Consider the following 27918-nt stretch of genomic DNA (forward strand, 5'->3'; position numbering starts at 1 on the left):
GGTCTCTAATGTCGAAGTTCATAATTCTTTGCCATCTGGTATTTTCTAAAATTGTCCTCAGGGTCTTCATTTCTATATACTGCTCTTAACATAATCTTAGTTGTGTTTGTCTCTTCAATTATTTCAATGCCATAAATCGTTATTGGACAGATGGAGTAAAAAAAATATGTCGTATGCAGCCTAAAAGTTGATCTGACTTTTCAGGTCTTTTGCAGGATTGCGACTGCTTGAGATGTGGACATCCTAGAGAAAAACTCCATGACTTGTTTGATGGGGGTGTTATCTACTATCAGCTTACATCGTTTGGCTCCCTTGTTGCAACCACGCATTTACTTTTTGAAGTAAAGATTGCCATGTTTTTGACTTTGCTTCCTTAGTAGAACCTATGTCATCAGCGTAAGTATATTATACAGATTTGCTTTTGACCCAGTTGATATCATAAGTATAGCCCACTAAGCATCCCATTCAAGTAAGATCAATAAATCTTTTATTGCTCAATCCACACTATTACTGCTTAATTTGTTTTTCTGCTTACCAAATTTTCATTATGCGGTTGATTCGTGCTGTTTCATCTCTTTGCAGGCTCGTGTTGCTGATCACAAAACTTTCCATTATTATGCTTCTGCTGCTAAGAACGTTGTACGGAAAGTGTTCGCAATTTTAGAGACGATGAAAAAAAATATTATTTGAATATATGATTTCGCTTAAATTATACTGGCGAGATTTCAAAAATGTATGAATGTTATTCAGTTTTTAACTTCTAATGTAACAGAAATGTACTCAAACCAAAGTTTGTTGCAGCGTTGGTAAACAAGGCAATATTGATCCACCCACATTAAAGTTAGTTCTCCGCATCTGAATAATGATATGTAAAATAGTCGAACTAAATTCTCTGTATACTGTATACCAATGAACTGTAATGATACTTAAAATAAACTGAAGTAAAAACCTACCGAGGAAAGTACAATATTTTTAAATCTGAAGTTATCAAATGTTTCGTAAATCTCAGATATGTTTTTCATTTTCCAGCGGAAATACTTTTTGTGCTAAGAAATGTTATGAAACCAATTTTTCCAGGAAACGGAATGCTGGAGGATATGAAGAAACGAGAAATGTGTTTTTCTATATTTTTAGTTTTCCCTTTCACAAATATAAATGATTGTCATTATGAAAGTTATGTTATTTTAATTAAATCAGTGGCAAATACATAATTTAAATAATAGGTTATATACATTTGCAATTATTAGAGGATTGCAAGTTGTCAATATCAACACGGCAAATTGGATTTACTTCGAAACGAAATCGTACGCAACCGAATACTAAATGAGAGAAATGTCAATCATCCCCGTATTTAAACAATTAGGGATGGCAGCACTTCGAAATATGTTTTAAATCGAATTCCTCCACGCTAAATGTCGCGTGTGGTTACCTAACAACACAAACTATACTGATTAAACCTGCCAAATGAATTGTTACCAACGCAATTTACCTCATCTACAAAACGATTTAAAAATAATAATGTGTATTTAGAGAATTTGCGTATGAGAACCTACTTTCCACTAAACCCGAAAATTTATTACGTTTTCGTAGGAGATATTAAACAAATTTGATGGTTTTTAAAGTGTGAAAATTTGATTAAAACTTCTCACGTTTCCAATAAAATCTCCAGATTCTTTCCATTCGTCACTGTCAATGTAAAGTGGATCACAGGTGATCGATTCCATTTCCACGTCGGATTCGCACGTCTGTGAATTCAAGAATTTTCAAATCTTTACACTCACCAGTTTTCTCACCAATTTTCTTTTAGATGAGTAAAATGAACATTTCACGAAGGCGTTCGCGGGGTAATTAAGTAATTTTAACTTACACGGTTTAGAACAATACCAAGAAACACTTATTTCCCAGTCAACTTGATAGTAGTAGAAAGTTCCTTACTGAAATCGACCCAGTGGAAGATGTCTTGACAAAGTGGCAAAGATGAATCTCCAGAGATTAAGAATGGAGTAGGGCATGAGTTGGCAATTTCCCTCGAGGATCGAGTTTAAGTGGAGTTTCCAGGATTCTTCGAGAGTTTTCATAAATTTTTCGTTATATTCCATTATTTCCAAAAGCTTCATTTTTTTATTTTTACTTAACGACTTAAAACATTTAAACTCTTCGTATTTTTATAAAAAACACCACACGGAGGTTTTAACAGCAAGTAGGTTATTAAGGCTAAGGGAGTGTTGGGGTGAATTACGTCCTGGCGAACAGATTCTAGAGGACGTGCTCGTAAATTCGTCGTGGCATACGAGAAATCGTGACCTCAACATCGCTTTCCTTCGACCTTCGCCGCTACAATTTAATTTTAAGGGTGCCTGGATGACGTGGGTGGAAGGCGGAATTCGTTTCGAACCAAACACGCAATTCGCTAGGGTCGCTTGTACTAACGAGACATTTCGTTCAAATTCATTTGATTATGTAAAACGGAAGGACTTTTCGTGTGTAACGACAAGACAATTTCTCGATGAAGATATACATATATAATGTAAATAGTGTTTACGCTTTGTTATAAGTGCAAATATATGAAATTCAAGTTTATTCACAATTTAGGGAAATTTCATTAAAACTTTAATTATTTATAATAAAACTAAGATTGTTTGGAAATCGTAAAAAACGATGTTTTAATTAATACGGATTTAACTATTACAGTGTATTGAATTAACGATTGTCCGACAACATCGGATTTGGTTTTGTGTCGTTTATTAAATTGAAAACGTTATATTTTTGAATGCTTTCATTTCATATTTATTTATTGAAAAATTGATTTTCAATATATAAAGTTTATTTCCTATCAATTAAAACATTTTTCGTTTTAAACAAATATTTTCAATTCGGTATATAAATGAAGGCAAGGTAAAATACACTGTTTTGAAATAACCGGGAACGATTTACTCGGAAAATATGAAAGCTTACATTAGAATTAGCGTAGGAAAATAGCACGTTCCAAAGAGGAAATGTAAACTTTACAACTGCACGTTCCCTCTGAAATTTCATTGCTCTTACAAATCCAAAGCAAAACATACAGTATATTTTATAAACTACAATATTTCTAGCATTCTCTAGCACAATTTGAGTCTTTGGCTGATCTTTCCTTCATCAAATCAGGTTTTGTCTGTCGGTATGTCGATATCATCGGCGGCAAAAAAAGAGAACGTCTCCGTGAACCGAATACACTCCAAAATTATAAAATTTCAAGTCCATGTGCTTTATAAAAAATTTAACGAATAAAAAAAAATTTTGCCATATAAAAAAACACTCTTCGAGCTATTTAAATCCGAGTTTTGTTCGATCAACATGACGGCGTCCGCCAAACAACACATTGAGTGACTGACAAAAGACTTCGCACTTTCTAAAAATGTTGATTTTATCTTTAAAAGATATCTTAAGCAATCTCTAATTTATTTGTAACGCAATATAATATGCAAAAATAAATAGAATATTAAAATTAATCCTTATAAAAGTCTTTATACTTTCTTATTGATATAAGTTATCCGTGGTTATTATGTGTAATACCAACGGGAAAATGAATAGACGTGAAGAGTAAGTCAATGAGTAGTAATAGAAAAAGTTATAATAATTAACATAAATTGCAAAAAATCGTGATGTAACCTTCTGGAACTGACCAATTTATTATTAAAAAGGGCAGAAACGGGCAGTGTTACACATTCGGGCTCAAAACCATCAAATTTGGCAACATAAATGACTATACTAATAAACAATCCCGAAAATGTTAAAACAATATGATGATCGAACAAGGCGTAAACCAAAAATACTAAAATAAAACTTAAAATATAAAAATAAAGACTAAAATTATTTGTAGTAATCTTTAGTGATGAAAGTTAATTTATTATAGAAGAGACAAGAAATAAAATTTTGGAGAGAATCTAACGAAAAGTAAAATTTAGTAAATACTGTCAAATATGGTGGTGGAAACGTATTGGTGTGGGGTACAATGTCGGCGACTGGGGTAGAAATATCATATTTATTGAAGGTATTATGGATCAGAGGAAATATATCGACATTTTACGCGATAGGTTACCGTCAAGTATACGTCGCCTCGTATTCGGAAAAAACTGGATTTTCCAGCGCGACAATAATCTAAAGGACACAACTACAAATGTGAAGCATTGGTTGTTCCATAAAACATTCGCTGCCGAAATAGGTGTCGTTGCCGATCAATAGCTGTAATGCGTTCTATAATTTATTGATTATGATAAATAATAAAACATTCAATACAAAAACCATATATACCTACACAAATTGCAGCACCCTTTGTGCTGCAATTTCTTATTACTAATTTCATCTTCTTGATTAAATTATTAAGTAAATATTCCTACCTTTTTGGTCTGGTATTTTTGTACAGAACGTCAGAATTCATTGCAACCATTTGTAATATATGGATAAATATATTTTGACACAGGAGTAATATGTCAGCATTTGATCATGCTGATCAATACCTGACGTGTTTGTCGTAATTGAGAATTGAAATAGGTTGTGACCTCTTTTATTTCTGGATTTAGCCATATCTTCCGTTATATACAGGACGTCGCGTTTGGATTTCCATTTACCAATGGGGTGCACCCATTATAAAACAAGGACTTGTTCTCTCCTGGTCTTAGTTTTGCTTGTTGAATAGCTTGTGTTCAGCTCCGCTCAATGCATTCGTTGAGTCATGATAAATTGTAAGCCTTTTTACCAATCTAATGCTATAAATACACTACATTCTTTCAAGTGTCCATTGTTAGTCGTATTTTTTACTAAACAATCTTCGTTATTTCCATCACCAGATGAGAAGTACAAACATGTCATTATTAGTAAACATTTTTTTTGTCATATAGTTGAGGAAGCAACTTCTATACAACCAATATTTTTTCAAACGGTCTGAAAGCGTAGGAAAATAAACTGTACCAGCGAGTAGCAATGAACCAATAAATGTTATCAATTCGTCTATTGTAAGATCTTTCCATCTTCTGCTAGAAAAAGATTGACAGCAAACTCATTCGATTTTTCAATAATAAGATTCATTATATCTTCATCAAAAAATAGTCTAAATTAGTCGATATTCTCCCAGTCGAGAATATCTTCACCTTGATTCGGCTGGAGAGTCTTTTCAAAATATTTAGTTTTTAATTCTACTAGATTGGTCTTCTTAACAGCGTCTTAATAGCTCTCTAAAGCGAATAATCAGTTTTACTATCACTTCAGAATTTGCCCAAGTAATCATAGTTATCTTTAATTTTTCCAGTATCTCTCTTGAATTGTTGTATACTACACAGTTTGATGACAGATTCTTCTCAATCTTCTTTTTTTCAGAAATAACGGATCTAATTTCTTTGGGGGAGTCGTTACATTCGATTCTTGAAATAATGTCCAGGAGTATTAGCCCATGAGATTGTTGAATAGCTGAATAGCCACTATATGATCTAGCTGTTCTTCATTTCTTAGGGACACTGACAAATTTATATTCTCATCAAGTTTTATTCCGATACTTCTCCAATTTGTCAGTTCATTTACCAACCTAGGCGCTACATCTTTTTGAATAATGCTGTCACGGAGTGTGAGTAAAATTGGAAAAATAATCACAGTTCATATCACAAGCTTCTTCCACTTGTAGATAGTTAGCTGATACATTTCGCGTTATGATAAGTAATAATTCATTACTTATCTGGGATTTTAATGGGGTCTGTAGTTGTAGTACTCAACAGCTATGATGAATCATATCTGCTGATTTCAACTATGAATAATAGTATACGATCAGAAAAGCTAATATGATTTTATCTTGGTAATAAAATTTTGTGGAATACACATTCCTTTTCCGCGTGACGAACAATTTTCAAGGAAGTAATGATTTATTTTTGGAAATGTGTCAAGCCCTTTATCATATCTAAAACAACATGCTAATACTGGTTGAATTAGCAATTATAAATATAAGAAGTTGTATATTGTTACAGGCTGCCTTTATCCTACTTTAACCTTTATCCCATACTTTTCTAGTTTAGAAGGAATATACTGTTTGAAGGCGCACTTTCCATGAAACATGATTATATATTGCCATTTAGAAGTGTGGGTAATCATAACTCAAATAAACCTCTGCACCTTTATCAGTAGCCGCATCGATCTTCTAACTGTAGAATCTAACTATATGAACGTAGCGTTCTCAACGTTTACACTGAATTAGGTAAAGTACTAGGAAATGCTCACCACATACGAATCGAGAAACGCACTTAACTCTCCCCATTGATATTACATGTGACAATGCTAAATCTAGAAAAGACTATTTTGGCAAATGTAAATTTTTTGGTACATTAAATAAGTGTTAAACTTTTATAGTGACTATTGAAAGATACCCTATAATTATTTGCTACATCTATTTGTGTTTTCTTTCTCTTCATTCATTTTTATATTTTTCAATTTGTATTCAATATTTCCACAACCTTTTAATGGTCGACATTTTGAACAAAGAATTCTTTCGGTCGGCATGTTTACGATAAGTACAGGCAGAAACCTTTTACTAGCGGCATTTCCACGAGACAAATAACTCCTGCGAGACCATTTCATCAAACTGCGTGGCTCGCTAACGACACACCATTACGCCTTTCGCTACAGTAAATCGAACAAACCGTGCTCTGCTTTGTTCGATTTTTTTTATTAGCTCTACAAACGTCTTTCATCAATATAAAAAAAAATCTTAACAAAATATTTTATTTTTTTTATGTCAATGACAATGGCCTTGATATGTTTCTTAATTTAATTTGTTACGTCCAGAATAATTCCACAAATGGTAAGACGAGAAGAAATTTACGATAAACGTAATGGAAAGGGTATCATCAATTATATACAATCAATTTGGAAATACTTTCTATAATAATGCTAAGTTGTTTAAATTATTATGTTGCCTAAGTATTTCATTGAGTTATTTAATTGTAGAATAGTGTAGAAATTGATATTATAAAATGTTTATAACTGGATCAACTAAAGGAGTAGGCGAGTCGTGGAAAGCAGTAAGTCCATCCAATATGCAATGAAGCATTGTCGTTGCCAACGTCACCTATTTTATGTACCGCATCATACTGTGTTATGCAGGGTTATATAGCGTCACAAACCTTAGGTTTATATAGAATTCTGTCTATACCACAGTAACGACTACTGAAAAGAGTCATCTAAGTTTATATTAGATAAAATTCGATGGGACAATTTTAACTAATTACAGGGAAGTAATTCTAATATATAGTTTTATTTACAATATGGTTTTTAAAGTAAGTAAATCAAAATCCATCACACAAAAGGGCTACTCGTGAAACTTCTTGAAACAAAGGATGAACGCCGTTGGCGTTATCCATCATAACTTTCACAAAACGTGAGAATTTTGACTCCTTTCTTGCTTCCCTTTTTCTTCTGAATTGTTTTACAACGTTCACGTCCAAAGACAGCGTGTATTATTATATTATATGCAAAATATGTATATTACTCCAATGATTATTTTTAAAAGACTGTTAAAAGTTACAGATTTATAGCCGGATATTCTACAACAGTAATTAAATTAAGCTTTATTAATGGGTAGGCATCGTTGTTCAATATACGACAAATGCTTAATATCCAACATTTCAACATCAATTCCCTGCGTTACCGACCATCAAATGAAGTACTATTGACAAATGCATCTATTATTCTCTATAGAGGCGAAGATTAATCGGCCGTTAATATCATTTGCCGTCCCTTTCCGCACTTCAAGCCCTCTTTGTTCTTATGCCACTGTAATCTCCGGATGATTTATAACGTAATAATTGCATCAGGACCGAGTTCTATTGCTAAATATTTTATCAGAATAATCGAAACTATGCGTGCAAAACATCGTACACGTCGTAATATCCGGTGTAATCATATAATTTATACGTTAGCTGTTGATATGATAATGTATGTACATGTTTATTATTATTTGTATGCCAAAATATTGGAAAATTACATGTTGCACCAGTAATATGCCGTAAATTTCACCAAAAATAATAGCTGACTTTATAATTAAAAGTTTGAAACGAGAATATTCAATTTAACTTTCACAATCAGTTTAGAATCAGTCAATGTCCCCCCTTGTGTTTTCTCTTTCTATTCCTCTCTGTCACTGTGGTAACTTTTAAATTGACTCTTACATTCGACATTTTCAACATTTTGTTTCGAAAATAGAGATAATCTGTTTAGATGAATGCAAACTAAAACTAAACTGCCTACGTACTCCTTTGAATTTAAAATTTAATCAAGCCCCCAATTGTTAATGTATTACAATAGGTTTGCTGCTGTTAAATGAATATCGAATCTGTTTGAATTTAGACTATTTCGATATAACAATGATTAAAACAACGTGTTTTATCGATAATCTGTATTTTTAAATTCAGTTCTATAATTTTAAGTTCAATAAATGATCGATACAATTTATAAGTGTTGGATTAAATATATATTTATCGGATATAATTTCTAGGGATTAATAAAGCTGATTAGAGGGTGAAACTTTTTGTGTGTATGTACATTTAACCCGGATTATCATCCCTTATTGTATGCCTTTGTACGAAGAGATTACGTAGTCTGGGATGATTAAGATATCAAATAAATAATTGTGGTTTTAATTTGAATTAAAACGCGTTTTATCATTACAAAAACTCTAGCTCTCAAATTAATTATTCAACTTACAAAGTGCGGCTATAAATTGCCCTGTTAAATTCCCCTTATTAATTTCCGAACGCTAAGCGTCAACTCCAACTTCCCTTCTCTACAGTTTAGAGTTTGGCATAATTTAACAATTTTTTCTATCTGTTATAGGATTGACAATTATAAACTATAAAAGGCGTTAATGTAAGTACAATCATATTTTATACATTATTTTTGTTTTTTTTTATTATATATAAATAGTATGTTTAGTTATAAAATATTGTGAATGGAGATAAACAAAGTTGCTAGACTATATAGGTCACAATTTCTTGTTAGAGCTTTTACAAGTTTTGAGCGACCTCACCTCGCAATGACACCACTTTGTTATCTACTCCATCTAAAGAGCACCCCGCTATATCCGTAATTTGTTTACAACGTGACTTCGATATGAAAAAGATTAAATTTTTTCAAGTCAAAATAACAAAATTGGGTTGAACCAATTTTTATGCAGTCGTTATCTAAAGTTGTTATTATACGAAAAGCCATTAGGAACGTGATATGCTGAAGAAAATATGAAACTAGACGGTAATCCGATGACGATGACGCTTGAACAGGTCGTAATCGTCAACGAACGAGAAAAGAAAATAAGCTAATACCGCGTTCTTGGTAATTGGCACGTGCAACCAATCATCCGAAGCTTGAATAAGTTGTCGAGGTCGTGGTAATTGTGAACTAGCTGCAGCTCATGGAGGGGATCCTTTACGCGAGTTTTATTACCCCCTAATGAAGAACACCACGACATTCATCATTCGATCTCCAATTGCAGTCTTCTCCAGAAATTTAATATCCCAGAGATGTCGTTATCAGAGGATGAAAATAAATGTCGATCATACCTTTGCATTTATATTTTTCAATGAAATTAAACGAGACGCCCACTTATATTAACTGCAAATATGTACATCTCTCCGCGATCCAACCTCATTCCAATTCTGTGCAAATACGTTCTTAAGAACGTTCTAGGAAGCACAATGTAGCTCGCAAAACGATAATCTGACGGATGACTGCACATACATAGGTAGGGTGGATGTATTGATTAAAATTTCTTTCTCGAATACCGGCACAGTAATCACCATTCACAGCGAAAAGCGTATTTGGAAATTTCAAAAGCGAGATCCCTTAAAACAAAACGAAAGTAATACCTTTTGAAAAAGTAATCTGCTTTGGCTTGCTTCTAAAAGTATCGATTTTAAAGTGATGCGTTACCAGTATAATAAAAAAGTTTAAAGTATTTTACAATAAAAGGAAAACAAATCATAATAATTAATAAGGTTAATATTAATTAAAAAACTTATATTAAAGTAGATAATCATTTATTAGAGTATATTTATGGGAATTACATCGTTTATAACAATTATAATCAAATCCCTTATGGATCCTACTTTATCACATGTGTCTAGTATATTATTCATGATCATCTACAACAATATATCAGAGATATCGTTCAACCTAGTGACACAGTTATGAGCTGCGATATTGTGTAATCGACAAACTTGACTTGACAATCTTGTCTAAGTTAGAATTTATTTGTTGATTATAATATACTCTAACACCTCAAATACCTTTTACAAGATATAATCACGATTTATATTTAGAGAAACTTAGCTAAATTTATTTTAAATGTCAATACTTTCCCTTGAGTAAAGTAGATATAGAAAAATGTAGAGATGGTTGAAATGCATTATAAGTACGTTCATTGAATTCCTTTTACTAGAAAAGTATCGGAACTCTTTGACTGATTTCGATGTAATTCTGCACGGTGGTAGTTTCGGTGAAAAATGTTTATACAGACGGTAAAGCTCTCTGGGGAATTATAAATGTTGAAAGTTAGGACATAAAGTATATTTTCTTATTATAGGGTAAATGTAATAATGATATATTCATATTTAAGGAGCTTTCTAACCCGTGTGTTTAAATATAGAGGTTTACTACCCCTATTTTTTTAAGGATCCAAAAACTACCAAATCGATTTTGGGGTAACGTTTAATATGCTTATAGCACGTTTAAACATATATTAGTTACGTGACTTTCTCCACTCGCTTCGGTATAACCGCTGCAAAGTTACGGTGGTAATATGTAACCTATTTTCCTAGAAATAACGTGAGCAAGGCGCTAGGTATTTAGAAAAATCTTTATAGTTAATCTTTGTGGTCGTGTAATAAGATCATTAAAATGTGGCTATACATTGGTTAACAGTGGATTAATTTAACTCTCCATCTGAGATTAGAAGGTGCAAAATAAAAATTGATTTTTTAAATATTATGTTATATTTCATTCATATCAGATTCTTAATGTCAACAAAACACTAAGAAGCTACATCAACATAAACACAAGGAACAGAGCAAATAATAGAATAAAGAAGATTAAGAGATAATATTTAGAGGAGATTCAAAGAAATGGAACTCAAAAACGAATTTGGAAACTACTCAGAGTAATAAACGAAACATTAGCCCAAAATAACATATTAGCGAAAAAGTGAACTAGCCACTTGCAAGGATTCTATAATATACAGAAAGAAAAGGTGATGTAATTTCCGCTGAATGACAAAAACTAGAAAGAGCAGATACTGAGAAAATTGAGAAAATAGAACAATTCACACCGGAGGAAGTAACGCAGCAGACGAAACAAATATAAAAACCACCAAGTACTGTACCAGGTCCGAATAATATCCCCAATGAGCTGATCAAAAGGAATAACTCACTGTATAATAAAACAGACATTTCCCCCCTAGACACATTCATGAAGATTCTCACATAACGAAGTGAGATTTTTGAAAAATAAGTTAAACATTTTAGAAAATAGGATACTCTCCCGTACAATATAACAAACCATCATAGTTATGCTTTATAGAGTTAACGAAAGTTCGATAGAATACGACTGTCAGACGATATAAAACAGGTCTTCAACATCTTAACAGAACAAGTGCGTAAGATAAAACGGTGATAAATGATGTGAAAAGATGATTATAAGTCAAATGCTACGCGGACGACGCAACATTGATTGCAGACACAGTGTATGGGTTGCAATGGATACTGCAGGATTTTAGAATACACAGGGAAAAACTCAACATGAAGCGATACCAAATGACGCATATGAACTATGAAGTATATGTCACCAATAGTGGCATATACTGTGGAGGCGCGGGCAAACACAGCTAAAGCTGAAAGGATGGTCCGTACCAAAGAGATGGTGATTATGCGAACGATCACTGGAAACATTCAATGAGATCAAAGAACAAGCAAGGAAATCCACACAGGAGACCCCGGAACGAACACATTTCACGAATAAATAGGAATAGATTGCCAGAGATTAAAGACCAGCATCCAAAAGGTTGCTAAAACAACCTCTAAAAAATGGAAAGATGGCTGGTCGTCCCCATCACAAGAAATGCATTTTTGGGAATTCCTAACGGTTCTACTTCTCCGTTTATTGCATTCTTAAATGGAAATCTTGAGAATGGTGCCAATTACAATTTGCAATGCTTTTTTACAATCGTTCTGTAATCTGTGCCCGAAAAAGATCGGTTCGACTAACTGTTAAAAATGAAACAAATATTTTGCCACAGTGTTTTGAAGAAGAAAGTGAAATTGATGGCGAAAGTGATCCTGATCACGAATTGTTATTGTTATTACCAATTCAAATGAAATTAATGAAGAAGGTTTTTCATAAAAACTCAAATATGACAACAGTGAAGGCAAAACTCATGTTTGAAACGCGATATAATGTTGGAAATGCTTCAGTAGTTCAGACAGAAAGGATATGTAGTCAATGGTATGTAAAAATTATAATCGATTTGTTTGTAACAAGTAACAATCATCTACTAATTATTTACAATGAAGGTAACAGCAATGATTATTTGTTATAAAAGATTTTATAAATAATATGTTTTTATTAATGTATTCATTTAGTCACTATTTTTCAATAGTCGTCAATTCACAGTGAAACTGTAAACTTCTATTAAGCATTATCATGTATCACACACTAGAATATGGGGTGAATATTGATATTCTTACTATAAGGGTTAAAAATAAATACAGAAAAGTCTATAAATAAAATCAAGCGCTATTACTCAAAATATATACTCGTGGCAGATTGTATCATATCGTGTTGTTTTCTTGTGCTAATTACGTTACAGTTGCCATTTAACTTTTTTTCTTCATTATCAACGTCTTGTCATAAATCAGTATTGTCTTTTAACGATTTGTTATAGATTTGGGGGTCAGTTTTGTTCTTGAGATACCTCAGTATATTTAATATGATAACTTCGTAAAAATAGTTTTTAATTCTAAGTAATTTAGTAGCAGTATGTTGTAATAATTTAAAACATAAAGCACATGATATGGCATGATAAAAAGATTAACACAAAGTTTTTATTGATTACTATACAATTTAGCTCTCATGCTTAACCCCCCTTTATATTTCATTATAATCTTGACAAAGTAATTAATCCGAAATCAATATTTCTGGAACCAAATAAAAACACATCACATTTTCAAGAGGTATTACTTTCGTTTCATTTATTAACTTCGTTAAATATTTTAATAATTTGTATGGAAATTACGGTTTCTAATTTTTACCATGTCGTTTCGCAAGGTATTCCATATATTCATTAAGTAATACTCCACCACAATTTCCATATTTAAATCAAAACCCAGAATGCCTCAAGGCTTATGAAATTTTACATAATCAAGGCAACTGAGTATTTATATTGTTATAATGTGCGTTTTCTATATTAATATACATATCGATTTGAAAACTTTAATTCATTGTTATAAAATTACATTTATAATTCCAATATATTGCAAGTATGTAACATGTGTAATGTGGAATTGTAAAATAAAATATTCTTTTATTTCATAAATAATAACCCGAGAAAACTCTAACTGCATTTTCGTGTAAAAGATAAGGAATACAGTTTCATTAACGCAATCGCTCTGGTATATTCTTGGAAAAATAGAATTGTTTCCCTTTTGCTGCTGCGCACATATATTTGATATTGAATTTACGCTTCAAGTGTTGTATACGTAAATATACGACAACGAATACACACACGCTTTACCTGTTGGGTATGACGAGCAAGAGATTCGCAATGGACAGGTTTGCTGAGTTTCCAAGCGAACATTATTTGCCAAGCAATTTTCAAAGCGTTCGTCCCTTTTGAATCAGTCGCGCTAGTATCACAAAGATCACATTAAAAAACATTACATTTTAATAACTTTTTATTTATTTTCGTTTTGCTGTTTTTCAATTATACGGTAAAACTTACACAAATGTAGTATAAAAGTTACGAAAAAATAGACAAAAGTAACATTTTATTACAAAAAAAATTATCTAACAAAATAAATTAAATAAACTGAAAGTAATGAACAATGTTATGTAACAGTGTACACATCGAAACATTTACAATGTCTTTATGGATTTTTCTTTTCTCCTAAAATGCCTGGTAAAATATTAAGAACATGGCAGTTAATTAATCGACTTGTTTGATTTTCTGATGCTCTTCCTTTTCTCTTTTCCGGTGTTGATTTACAAAATAAAAAAAAAAAATAATAAGTAAATTAATTTTAAATAAAAATTGGCAGTTTTTAAGACTCATTTTAAGTTTTGTATATCAAAAATATCTTCTTGGTAAGATTTCTACATTCCTTACTTTATGTTCATTATTTCGTCTATGTGGCAAGCAAAAATTTTATCTTCTTATCAAATTATTATACATATACATTAGTGAAGTTTTTGATGAAAGCTTTGTACCAAAATTAGTCTCGTGAATCAATCATTCTGCCAGTAATCTTATTACAATTGCTTTTCTAACTTCGGCCTTTATGAATCCAAATCACGATCGGGTGAAATAAAAGATTGTCCCATAACGGTGTACTTGTACTTTTGAAACATCACTCCTTTACTTAAATAACCAACTAGTTTACCTGTAAGAAGACTATAAATATACGAATGACACATTTACGAAGGCCTAAGCTGTTATTGCTGTAGGATATTTTAATAACCTCTTATCAAGGCGACAACCCATTGCTGTATCTGATCAGTTCAAGAATTGTAGTAGGTAGAGTGCTTGATTGATTCAATAGAGTGGCAAAATAAGAGGTGATTATTGCCTTGGTTGCATAGGCTCATACTCGTGATTATTGCCACAACCAGAGTACCACAAAGTAATAAGTAATACGCTGCAACCTGTTTTTTTGTAGTTAAGTGCCCAACATAACGACGCACCACCACATTCTTCCAGAAAAGTTGTATATTCCACAAATAGATGAATGTGGTGTAATTAAAAACTATCGATAGCGTCATAACTCCTAGTTCAATGACTATCAAGAAATCTTATCGCACTACATACTTCAAAACTTTAAGAAAATACTTAAAGTTATGCACTCTTCTAGTTGCACTCACTGATAGCTTTGTCATAGACTTGTCGACGCTGTGTGTGAAATGCACAAAGAACATATAATGATCTCATAATTCCAAACATACATATATACAATACTTTCAAATACACTTTTTCTTCACCTTAGTTCCAAAATCAGGCTGTCTAACAACTTAAAATGTATTAATATTTATATGTATATTATTTTGGGCTACAATTTCTTTTGCTTTCGTTATAATCATCCAAAGCTTAGTAATTTTCTTCTCATAAAGTTCGGATGCGCCACGCTTACCATTTCGTTTGATTTAATATAGTATTAAAGAGTCATATTGCTTTACTGTTAATGTAATATACATGCACTATTTTTACAATATCTTGCTAACACCATTAACTTATTCCACTCTCCAATGTCAAAATCAATGTCAGCATCAAAAATGCCTTTATGAAAGATTATTATCAACTTTTCTTCGCAGAATTACATATCACCCAAAAATCAAACCCATATAATGGGAGATTTTAGTTCTAGAATTGGAAATACTCCTATCTCAAGTATAACGCAAAGATTTAATAAAGACGCTGTCAATGACAATGCAGAGATGTTAATTACTAATATATATAGAACGAACTGCGAATTAATAATACATTCTACGAATATAAATGTCAACATAAATATATAAAAACACAATAAGCATTCGACTTTACTATTACTAATCGAGAAATTTACCTCACTCAAATCTTGGACGTGAGAACATTAACCTCTGCAAATGAAGGAACGTAACATGGGTTAGTTCTCTGTAAATATCGATTTAAAGTTAATCTACAAAGGTATTAAATTATATTACTAATTTACAAGTTAATTGTGATAACGGTTCTAACATACACAACGAAATCTAGGACAGAAAAGTGTAAAAATGAAAGGATTCCAATCAATTAGAGTAGTTAAGTACTTGAACAAATTAGGAGTGCTGTAACATCAAGACGAAAAATTGGTGATAGTGGTGGACGATAGATGGGCGAAAGGGACAAAGGAAGAAAAACCCTTCCTGGAAAATCACCTAAGAGAGGGCATTAAAGCAGGACATCCGCATCTCGAAAAGCTTAATAATTTATAGCAGAAATCACAAGACTTTGTCTTCATAAAAGAAGAGGGTGAATAAAAAATGTACATGTTTCTGGACATCTCTAAAAACTTTCTATGTCCATGTTTTCATATTTTTTTATAATTGTCAATCTGTGCTCTTTTACGTGTTTGTTATCACACTTTAATTTAGTCTTCATAATTGAATCAACTCGCAATTCTTTCAAATTGTTGATATTTTATATGTTCATAAATGTATTCACAATATTATATATAAAAAACACATTATTTTAGTTTATTAACCTAATCATAAAACATAATATACCTACATGATGAGTTTAATCACACAAAGTACATCCTCTCATAAACAGTTACGATAGGGTTGGTTTACTTACAAAACTATCACATTTGTTTGATGAACCCTCTTTGTATTCTTACATCATCGTAACGATTATTTACCTACCATTACAGACGAATATATAAAAACAGTCACAAACGTTCTATAGAAGAGAATGACAACAATTTCCGAGTTTATTTTTACTCTGCTTTATGTACCCAGTGTTTTTGATGGACGGTTGGTTTAATTTTTTGTTGTCTCTTGAGTCGGGTACGTTTTACGGTTGTCTACGAGGATTATTCATTCAAGTCGTGATGGAGTCACATAAATTATACCCTCTCTCGGTATAGTAACTCAATTTTAGAATACGAGTCGGTTTAAAGGGAATTTGGAATTTCTCTGTATTCGTCTTCGTCTCGTTCACGGAATTAAATATAAACACGGTGACGAAGGGAAACTGTTTAAATGAAAAAAGGGGGGAAAGGAAGGGTTGGATAATCTGGGTGTATTCAATTACTTTCGTCAAGAACGTGGATTTAGTTTAAGCAGAGTGTTTTTTAAAAACATCTATACAAATTTAATTTGTGAAAAAACATAAAATTCTTTTGAAATCGATACTATTGCAAAAGTGATGGATTATCAATTTTTTATTCTTGTTTTATCACTTTAAGTTTATGTCAAGTTGTATTTTTCACATTAAGAACGATACGCTCGGATTTTATGGTTAGAAATGACGCATTGCTGTACTATGTTCCGAAGAGGTGCTTACATTCAACATTAAACTGTTTGTTATTTACGTTTCCCTTGGCGAAATTGTTGAAAGCGCTTCGGAACATTTTATGCGTTAATAAACTCTTGATCTAAATTCCTACCAATTTATGTAGTTTATCACCTATAAATACGCGAAATAAATTAGTAGAAAATTACTCAATAATCATTATTGATTATTTCAATAAAAAGGAGATTTTGAATATTTATCGGGATAAACAAACATCATTCCAAACGATAGGTGCAGGTTTAGATGGAAACTTTATCGATTTCGTTTTTAGAATCCCCAGGGCATTAATACATTCAAATTGTGTTTAAATCCCCAGATAGATTGTTCATTAAAGGGAATTAAAAAGTTCGCAAACATTTGTATGACACGTTCCAATCTCTTGCAATGGAATAAATGAATACACAGTGAATATAAATAAAGCAGAGAAACGGTCTACATTTTTGTTAAGTTGAACTAAAACTACGTTTTCTATTATCCATATTGAAACATGACCATCGAACGGAATAAAAAATGATGAAAATATAACGTTTTTTTGTTTGGGATTACAACAACGGGCAACTGCACCAATTTAATGAAATGTCACGGTTTTTTTGTGCGTTCAACTGCAACATTTCACGGTTTTGCAACTAGCATTAATTAAAAGTTAAATTTACACGTTTTCATGGTCATCATAATGGCCGACATGTGATTCAACGATTTACTGCACGTGTTTTCTAATATAAAAAAGAACTTTGTTGATTAAATTATTTCAAATCATAATAGATTTGCTATTAACTTTATTTTTATACATTACTCAACTCAATCCGCTATCTGGTTAAAGCACCAATACTAACTCCACTAGATTACGATTAATAACCTGAGTAAATAAATCGAATGCACTGGCTCAATTGCGTTTGATTTATCATATTTACTGAATTCTCTGTCAGCAAACAGTAATCAATCAGAATCTGATATATAATTCAATTTTTCATAAAGAAATACCTTTTGTAAGAAATGAATGTAGCGTAATTGTTAAAGTTTTACAAAACTTAACAAATTTGCTTTGCAAGAATAGAGAACAATCAAGATTCAATTAAGCTTACTACCGACAATTCCTGGCATTGTGCCCGATTCGTTCTCATTGAAAATTTAAATTTCACTCCGTAAAATAAACGGTAGGGCTTAAATTAATTGATTGGACGAATAAATTTTTCGTCTCCATTACCATTCTAATAGTAAGAATTAGGAAATAATTTAATTTATTTTGCTGGATATTCCTTGAGTTAGATTAATTAAGTTTAATTGTAATTACACTAAACGAAATATAAAGTATTAATCTAATTCAGAATTTGAATTTAATCCGATTAAATTTAAACAAATTGGACGTGAACTAATTACAGCGAAATGAACATGTTATGGGCACTGAATTGCAGACTAAATAGTTTGTGGGTTTACAACTAAACTTGATATTTCGAGATGGAAATTCACAATTAGATGGTCAAATTGGACTAAACTTGTTATGATAAGCTACGAGAATAATCCGAATAAAGTTTTGAGAGATCTCAGGATTGTCGACTAATATAAATAGTTAAACTCCTTGATGAAGATTCTAGCAATACGAAATTTTAATGAAGACCTCTGAATCTTTAATGAATACATAAAATGCATAAATTATGACCTTAAATATACTTAAATTATCTACTAAAAACATTTTATTACTTAAATAGTCTAGAAGAAGCCAATAAAGTAGTAAATTATTTTACTTCATTAATCTACTCTAATAGAGTACTTCAAAAAGATAATAAGTTAAAAGGTAATTCAACTACAACAAACGCTGTAGCAGTTTATCTTTTCGTATATACGACCTAATTGTTTAAACTTATATCTATTGTCATGTAATGTAATGTAAATAGGTCGCGTAATTCAACACCTATGCGAAGTTAGCCCCCATTTTTCTAACCCCCAATTAGATAGTATTTTACATGTATTGATCAACAATATCTCATTCGAAAGCTGAATCTTAGCTAATGCGAATGTGGAAATGCCCGATTCGAAATCTCTTTCGAATTCCGCTAAAACGCCAAAATATTGCGAAGGTACACGAAAATTACACAAAAACGATCTTCTTTCGGTAGTCATAACTCGTAAACGATGTACTCGATTACCAAGATCTATACGTCATTGGATTCGTCATAGTTTCTTCTATTGAAATCACAAAAAGCCCGATCTCAATTTTTTCCCGTTAACCTCGTACAGCCCTCGGAATGACACCGTGTTCGGCTCGTTGATTCGACATATTTAAGGATTTTAATTAAAACACAAAAAACTTACTAATCAAACAGATCAATTATCTCCTTAATTAATTGATCAATTGTAGTCATCAACGTCTCGATCAAAAGTATGATCCACAATGAATGCGACGAAGGCGGAAATGCCCGACCTCAAAAAGTACTAATTACCTACGTACGGTTATTTAAATGCAGAAAAAATTAATTTTGATTAAATTCGCTATAACTAAAGAACTTAAGAAGATTTTAATGTTATATATCTTAAATGAAAGCTTGCGTCTCTCTGAATGTAGAAGGTATAAACGTTCAATTAAGAAGGCGTATACACGCATAACATTGTAGTAGATGAAACTGCAAGTGAATTTTTCTCGAAACATCGTTTTTACATCTGGTTAACACGATTCCTAAAAAACTACTCATTCGATTGACTTGAAATTTGAACTGCACTTTCAAGTAACATCTTTTTATCGTATGACCTACAGAAAAACTGATACGATATATACATGTTTTTTTGAGAGAAACTGCAGAGAAACTCATACTTCTTTTTTGCAATAAACTTATCGATTTCTAGAACAAAATCGATTATCAATTTGACTAAACGCCATTTTTCCAATAATGTTTTTTTGCTTAGTTCTAGTTCACACGATAATTACAAGTATATAGAAAAGAACATCATTTGATTTTTGAGTTTCAGATTTTCTATAAACAATTCTTTTTAAATAAGTAAATATATCATGAAAACATATGCAAAAGATTAAATTCAAATACCACATAATTTGGCAGCAAAAATTCCCAAAGAAATCATGTTATTTGATACAAAAAAAGTGAATCCCCTTTAAAAAGCTTGAATTAGATTATACTAATATTATTTGGAGTGGTTTACACTCAATTTCAAATTATTTCATGTTTTGACAATGTTCATTATTAAAGCATTATAATTTTTCAAGCACAAAACGCAAAAATTTATTAAATGGTACCGTTTTTCAAGCACAAATCCAAGGAGTAGCGTTCAAACGGTTTTTATCTGGCAACATTATACCGTTCAAGTCGCGAATTATCCCGATATGTTTTGGTAAATTAATAAAATTGAAAACGACTCACCGAATGGATGTTGTTTCCCTTATATTTTACTTCGAAGCTCAGCTGGAAAGAAAACATAAATTAATTTATTGTGACAAAAAAAATGAATTAATACGATACCTTTTAACATTCATAAAACAGCAATCCGGTGATCTCAACTATATCACATCACTAATATCACCTAACACGTAACATAAATATAGCACGTATTTGTCACTTAATTCAAGTAATAAGTTTTATTTTTCAAAACTACTTTATCACCCTTAAATGTCCGCACACCAACTGAAATGCGGTATTAGCGAATCAACTTCCAAACATCCCCTCCTTAATTTATTGTGTGAAGAAGGAATACTGGAGGTGAATAAACAAAAAATGTAAAGACGACGGGGCGAAGCGGTTTTAAATCGTTTTTTGGATTTAAAACTCAACCTTTCAATACAAAAATTTCAAATAAAACTTACGTCATTTTACTAAAATAAAACGCATTAATCGAATTTCAATGTTTAACACTTCCTGCAAAAGAATCAGGTGCCCAAGAAATAATTAAAACGAAGTGTGTCATGAAATATAAATTTTGAAAAATCATATATCAAGAACGAATTGAGATATTTAATAAAGAAATTTAATTAAATTTAATGAAGATTTAATACGCTATACATAATTTCTTATTTTCTGTAAACATCATTGTTATGATTCAGCCACTCCGTACCCTTAAAATATAAAATTTGAAAAAAAATGACTTGAAAAGTAGTAAGAACAACAATAAATTATATTAAAGGTAGAAATACTAAAACCAAAAATTAAAAAAAGATTTTCTGTTTTAGTACAAATACATTTTAAATCAGTCTATTACTTTGTTCGACTAAAATTGGTCTATTAATAAAGGAAATAATTGACTTATTTGATTAAGTAGTTTTTTGTGTTCTAATCAAAATCCTTAAATATTTCGGATCGGACATTACGACATAATTATTCAGCCAGACGCAAACTTTCGTTTCAGATATAAAACATTAAAATCAGGCAAACCGTTCTCTAGTTATAATCAGTTCGATACAAATTAATTTTTTCTTATTGAGGGCTAGACTTTCGGTCGTCCATACTTGTATAAACAACGAGCCTAACACGGTGTCATTCCGAGGGCTGTACAAGGTTAACGGAAGAGAATTGAGATCGGGCATTTTGTGATTTCGATAGAAGAAACTATGACGAATCAAATGACCTATATACCTTGATAATCGAGTACATCGTTTACGAGGTATGATCACTTAAAGAAAGTCGTTTTACCGTTTTAGCGGAATTCGAATCGCGCGATTAAGCTTTCGAATGAGACATTGATTATCGAAATCGGTAGAGTGGTTCTCTTGTTATAATCAAAATACAACATATTGATTTTACATCTATACTTGTACTATAGATGTAAAATCATATCTAATTGGGGGTTAACTTCGCATCGGTTAATTCAACTATTGCTCTAAATCGTAAAAATTACTGTTATTCTTAACCACATCACCACTTTGTCCATCACTATTCCCCAATAACCACCTTTGTCTTTACCATTCACACTCTTTCATTTTCAATACCGTTAAATTTAACCAAATCTGCACGAAAATCAAACTTCACTTCTGCAGATGAACACGATTTCAGACGAAAGACTATGTAACCACATCTATGTTTGCCAATAGATACTATCCACCTGCTCTTGCAATCAATGTCCACATGGCTCATAACCCAAAACATCCTATCTGCACATCCGACTTATAGATGTGCTAATAGAGATTCAATTTTGATGTAATAGAACACTATCAACAAGAGGATGTTGTTTGTATGCCAAAACTGGATTCCCTTAAGTACGCGAGGTTAAGACAATCACAAACAATATAACTTACGTCTTTCTCGTCTTTCATTTCATATCCTCTACAGAGGGATGTATTCACCAGCTTCATGTTGAACATGTGCTTACGTAACCTGCAGTGTTCGGTCAGGAAGTGGGTGAGGAGCCTCAAGTCACTTTTTGATTTTCCCAGGAACTGAGTAGATCTCTTCAAGTCAGGGTAGAGCAGAGTTTTGTTTGCAAAGGCATCTACTGCAGTATCATCCCATCTATCGCAAAAAGCTCGTTGGGAGATGGAGTTGATCAGATTTGATGCTGTATTAAAAGTTAGAGGTACAAACGGTTCAGGGGGAGACCGGTGACTTCTTAGCTGTAGCCACGTTTGTGACACATACGACAACACTATGCACCTATTAAATACTTTCAGCGATCAATGTTTTTTCAAAGCTTTAGATATTCTTATTTCTACTTCTATTTTAGTCTGTCATGAAAAGACACTGCTTGCCCTAAATAAATATATTGGATTTTTTTCTTTATTTGGCATTATTTTGGTCTTATGCATATTTATGTTTAACCCAGTTTCTCTACCAGCGTTATAAAGCCCGCTTAATTGACTCTGCAATAGTATCTACCGACGATTCTAATCCCTATGTCCCTTTTCGGAAATTTCGTATATTCTGTTGTGCTTCTGATTAAGAGAAATCTCCCTGTCTTACTCCACTGCTAATGCTGAACACTAGTCACTAAGATTCTAGCTTTATTACTCGTATGTTATATGTCTATATCACCTTAATCCATTGGATATTATTTATTTTTGATTATCGTTATTTGTCGTAACTACCAAACTCAATTTGTAATGTTTTACCAGACTATCCACTATTTTTACCACAAGTTCTAACTGTTTTAGTTGTACAACCACTATACAGCCTCATTTCTTCGAATTTATGAAGTCGAATGAGTTGATTCTCGGAGCAATTCATTGACATCACCTTGTCACTTACCGCTTCAACATTTAACATATCTAGAATAATTACTAAATGCACACTAAAATTTGTTCTTAAAAGCTGAGTAGTAAAAAGCCTTTGAAATACATTTAAAGGACATAATTTGTTTAAAAGAGGGTTAAATTAAGCTTAAATTGTAGACGAGGTAAAACAACCTTGGTTGATCTTAAAGTCCCGAATAAACACACAAAAGTTTTTTGTAAAATAACACCATATATATAATCATCAAACAGAGAGGAAGACGAGTAAAAGGATTACTCGCCGTTACGTCTTTTAGCTAATGTTGTTAGAAAGTTAACATCAGCGGATGTTGTAGAACTTTACTCGTTAATTATAGAGTTTTCGGACTTCTTACCAGAATTAAATTCTTCTTCAGTTGTCGAAAATTTCCAGCATACTTCTAAAGTCTCTATCTAAAAAAATATCATTATGTCAATAAAGATTGATACAATACTAATTATAATTCTACTCATCAAAAAACAAAAGGACGTCAATTTTAAACTTTATTTAGTCATTTAATATAGTACATAAGAAAACTTCCTGTGATATAACACTAAATAAATCAAACTGAAATAATATTTGTTGATTTACGTGTTTAGCAGTCCTCTTAGTCAAAAATTTACCTAAGATATAATTTCTGAGCTCGATTCCAAAAATAAAACTTAAGCAGGAGGTTTGAACTACCTCCATACGAACAGTTTGCCACGATAAACGTGGATAAAACACAACACAGCAATACATAAAATAGGAAAAAGTAATGTCACAATGAAGTCGCTTCAATTCATAAAAAATGTACTTCAGCTAGCACTAAGCTCCTTCAACGATCCATTATCCCTTCCACAAAGAATTCCCAGATAACCGAAAAAAGGTTGTTGAATATCAATTACCATCCCAAGGTTCTTGACAGATGTTTCAAATATTAAGGGCTTGTTTAATATTATTAAATTTAAGGTAAATAATCCAATATACTCAGGAGAATGCTTAAATAACGCCCTTCGAAACAATAAGGGATCAATTGTATTAATTAGTATGGAAGAAAATTGAATCTTTGAGTTTCTAATCTCAAAATTTAAACTCTTTAAAAGACTGTTGTTATGTCGTTTAGTAAGATTATTCAAAGCGTTCAGCAAGAGGGATTGTTTTTAGTATTAAAAAGCTGTAAGAAACCTGTACATGGGCACTGATATGATAAACAAATAAACTTGTTTACTAACAAAATTGAGACTTTTAAAATTAAAGTATAGAACCAAACACGCGTGAACAAATAGTAACATTTACTATAGAAAAATATACAAAACATAATATGTATACAATATTTCAAACAATTCTATTAGTTAAGAATATATTTCTGTTTTTCTCTATATGTTTTCTTTGGCTTTGTGACGCTGCGGATTATAAAATAATTACCGTATTTTTTGTAGACTAGAACAAAGTCATGGCATTGGTTTTAATTACTCTTGAACATCCGGAAGTTATTTTCTTGCTTCACAGAGGTCCGTTAGTATAGGTATGCACCCGTAACATTGATTTATGTTGACTGACAGAGCGAAACGCGGTTGCCCGCTGATAAATGCAATGACAGTAGATATTGTGGAGTACATATACTGGTGGAATTGGCCTCTATGTGGAGGATTAATATAAATACAACATTTCCTATGTATTAAGTTTAATAATTAATAAATAGTTATTGGTGTGCTTTATAAACGCTTCCCTTGAAAACGAAGTTAATCAAGCAAGTTCGTGATTATCGTTTATGTTAATTTTTCATTTAACAATGTCTAAAGATATAAACGAGTAAGTATAAAACGAATTTTGAAGGTAGTTATCATATTGGAATTATAATTTATTAACTATTGTGTTTTAATTCTTCTAATTTTTTTAATTATCTCTGATGAAAAGTACTAACTATTCTATAGATATATCATATCCAAGTTAATATAAAACTAAAGAAACTCAAAACAAAAATGAACACATGGTTAAGAAAACACCCTTTTTTAAGTAATTACATATAACTACTTATTATTAAGCGCTTTGAACATTACTATTAAACAAATCAATCATTAAAATTGTATAAATCCATAAAGATACTTTACAAAATAGACAGAAATCTGTATCTATATATAAAATAGCCCAGTCGCAATATTAATACTTCTTAACTTGAGCTATATCCCTAAATGCGCGATCGAGTTGGTATAGAGAAGCTCCCTATATACGGAAAACAATCCCTCATAAAAATTACATTGTTCCGTCCTCTTGAAATAGGAATGGAAAAGATTCCAAATAGATATTGAGCGACATTAAACCGTTCTAAATACAGAATATTTTTCTAAACTAAATAAAACAATGATTCTGCTCTTAAAGAACATTTGGGTTAGTTCTTGTAATCTTTCGTGATGTTATTTTAGCAAGTATATAGTACTCTCCTTCCCACAATATTATGATTTTTCTAAAAATATGTTCTATTTTAACGAAAACCTATTCAACATACCTTTAACCTCTTCTGTCGAAAACCCATGCTCAACGGCTTCAAGTACGTTTAGCCTAGCTTACGTAGGTCTTTAACGTTTTCCCCGTTTTCGTATAAATATTAACTGTGTATCTTCAAGTTCGTCTTTATATACCCCCTGATCTACTTACGAATATTTAAGTGCTCCAGGCGACTGTTAGAAAATCTTGAACAAACACGAAATATCTATACTTAAACTAGGTAATAACTTGCGCGAAACTAAAAGTTTTTAATTAATAATTCTAGAAAAGCGTACAGTTATACATTTAAAATTATGAAAAACTATTAAGTACATATCAAATTTCAGCACAAAAACACATTTTTATTTATGAGAGTATTTTGAAATTTTTAATTGAATTGTGAAACATATAAAAATTCATCGCAGTGAAATTTAGTGACCGAGGTGCTCATAAAGTTGAGTTTATTGCACGGTCGATAAAGTATTCAGCTAAATACTACTGTTATTTTCACGCCGTGTAAGGTTGCACTTTATTCTGTTGGAAAATCCTTGCATTAGCTCATCATCATGCAGTCCTATAATCTATGGAATTAACATACTCTGATAAATGATATTAACCTTAATCACAAAAACAAGCTATCTTAGTAGATCATTGTGGTTTATATTTTTATTGAATCAATGACCATTGTTAGTTTCTGATAATCTTTATACGGATACTTTTTGTTGATAAAATAATATTATATTAATGTTACTAATCTTAAATATATAAAAAATGAGATAAATTTGTTTCGGACAAGGGTCTGTACGCTCTTGTACAATATCATCAGAGACTCAAGTTTTCCAAGCACCATTTTAGTAATTGTCCTATTGACAATATGTTGTTCACGCTTCTCATCTTTTCCAAAACGGAGACTCAGATGATCGAGGAGGGAACGGAATTCTATTGAATAATACAAAACCATTCGTTAATAATATTTTCAAGTTGAAAATATTGATTCTACGTGAATTTTTAAAAAGTTATGATATTTCAAAAACTTTAATTTTGTCTAATTTTGGACACATTTTGGACAATTCTAACGATGTGTAGCTCATAATGCCTAACAATTTTATTTATGTTTTGGCTATCGTCTATCGGCATGATGCTTTTTCACCAACATTGGATACATCATTAGCCTACAGTATAGTTAGTTCATATCTTATAATTAAAATTTATCTTGTATTAATAATACTTCGTGCTATCGTACTTATTGTTGCTATTATTGTATGTCTAAATACTTGAATACACAGCTATAAAACTACTACTGTAAGCTTCTTTTACAGTATATGACGTTTTCTTTAAAGATAGTTGTTTTCACAATTGCTAAAAAGTTTGCATGCTTTGGTCGAAGTCACTTCGAACTTGTTTCTAAGAAGGTTGCAACATGGTTCATAGATTAAACACTTTTTCAAAAGACTTGTGTTACTTCTACTGATAGTGCTAGTGTTAGTTCAACTTTTATTTTAATTTAGACAAGCTGTTTTGGAGATGGAAAACATTTTATACTGTGCAACCTTGCGTCATAGCGTGAATGACCCAAATCCCAATTTATTATGAATTCGTAGTTAGTCGAAATTTTTTAGGACACTAGTACTCCTGATTGTGGTTCTATCGAACGCTATATATTATGATATATACTAAACACCGTTGAACACAAACAACAATTTGCTGGTGTTCGAAGCTTTCTACCGCCCTTTACACAGGGCTGACCAAGAGCTGTGTTTACACGACCTAACTTGCCACAAGCCAATCATCCCTCACTGGAAAGTAGCTCCATTCTTCTTCGTAAGCTAAGTTTAGTGCTTGTAATTCATGGTCCTTAGTTTATGTGTTATTAGTGTTATTACTCTTTTTGAGTATAAATTAATGTCATTTCACATTTTTGGCAGATGTCCGATCTAGGTCTTTCAAAACTACTATTGTAGT

At 31.6% G+C, this 27918-nt stretch overlaps 1 protein-coding gene across 2 annotated transcripts in view; it reads left to right on the forward strand.

The window, feature by feature from the left end:
• Nucleotides 1–27918, forward strand: part of LOC139428849 (prolactin-releasing peptide receptor-like) — a 91142-nt gene that overhangs the window by 27156 nt on the left and 36068 nt on the right. Inside the window, exon 2 of one of the 2 annotated variants that reach the window (XM_071196814.1) lies at nt 8854–8886. The exons of the other annotated variant lie outside the window; for it this stretch is intronic. The gene's annotated coding sequence lies outside the window, so the exon portion shown is untranslated. The remainder of the gene's footprint in view (nt 1–8853; nt 8887–27918) is intronic. 2 annotated transcript variants of the gene reach the window in all.

The sequence above is a fragment of the Onthophagus taurus genome, chromosome 1 (assembly GCF_036711975.1).
Source record: "Onthophagus taurus isolate NC chromosome 1, IU_Otau_3.0, whole genome shotgun sequence".
Classification (NCBI taxonomy): Eukaryota; Metazoa; Arthropoda; class Insecta; order Coleoptera; family Scarabaeidae; genus Onthophagus; species Onthophagus taurus.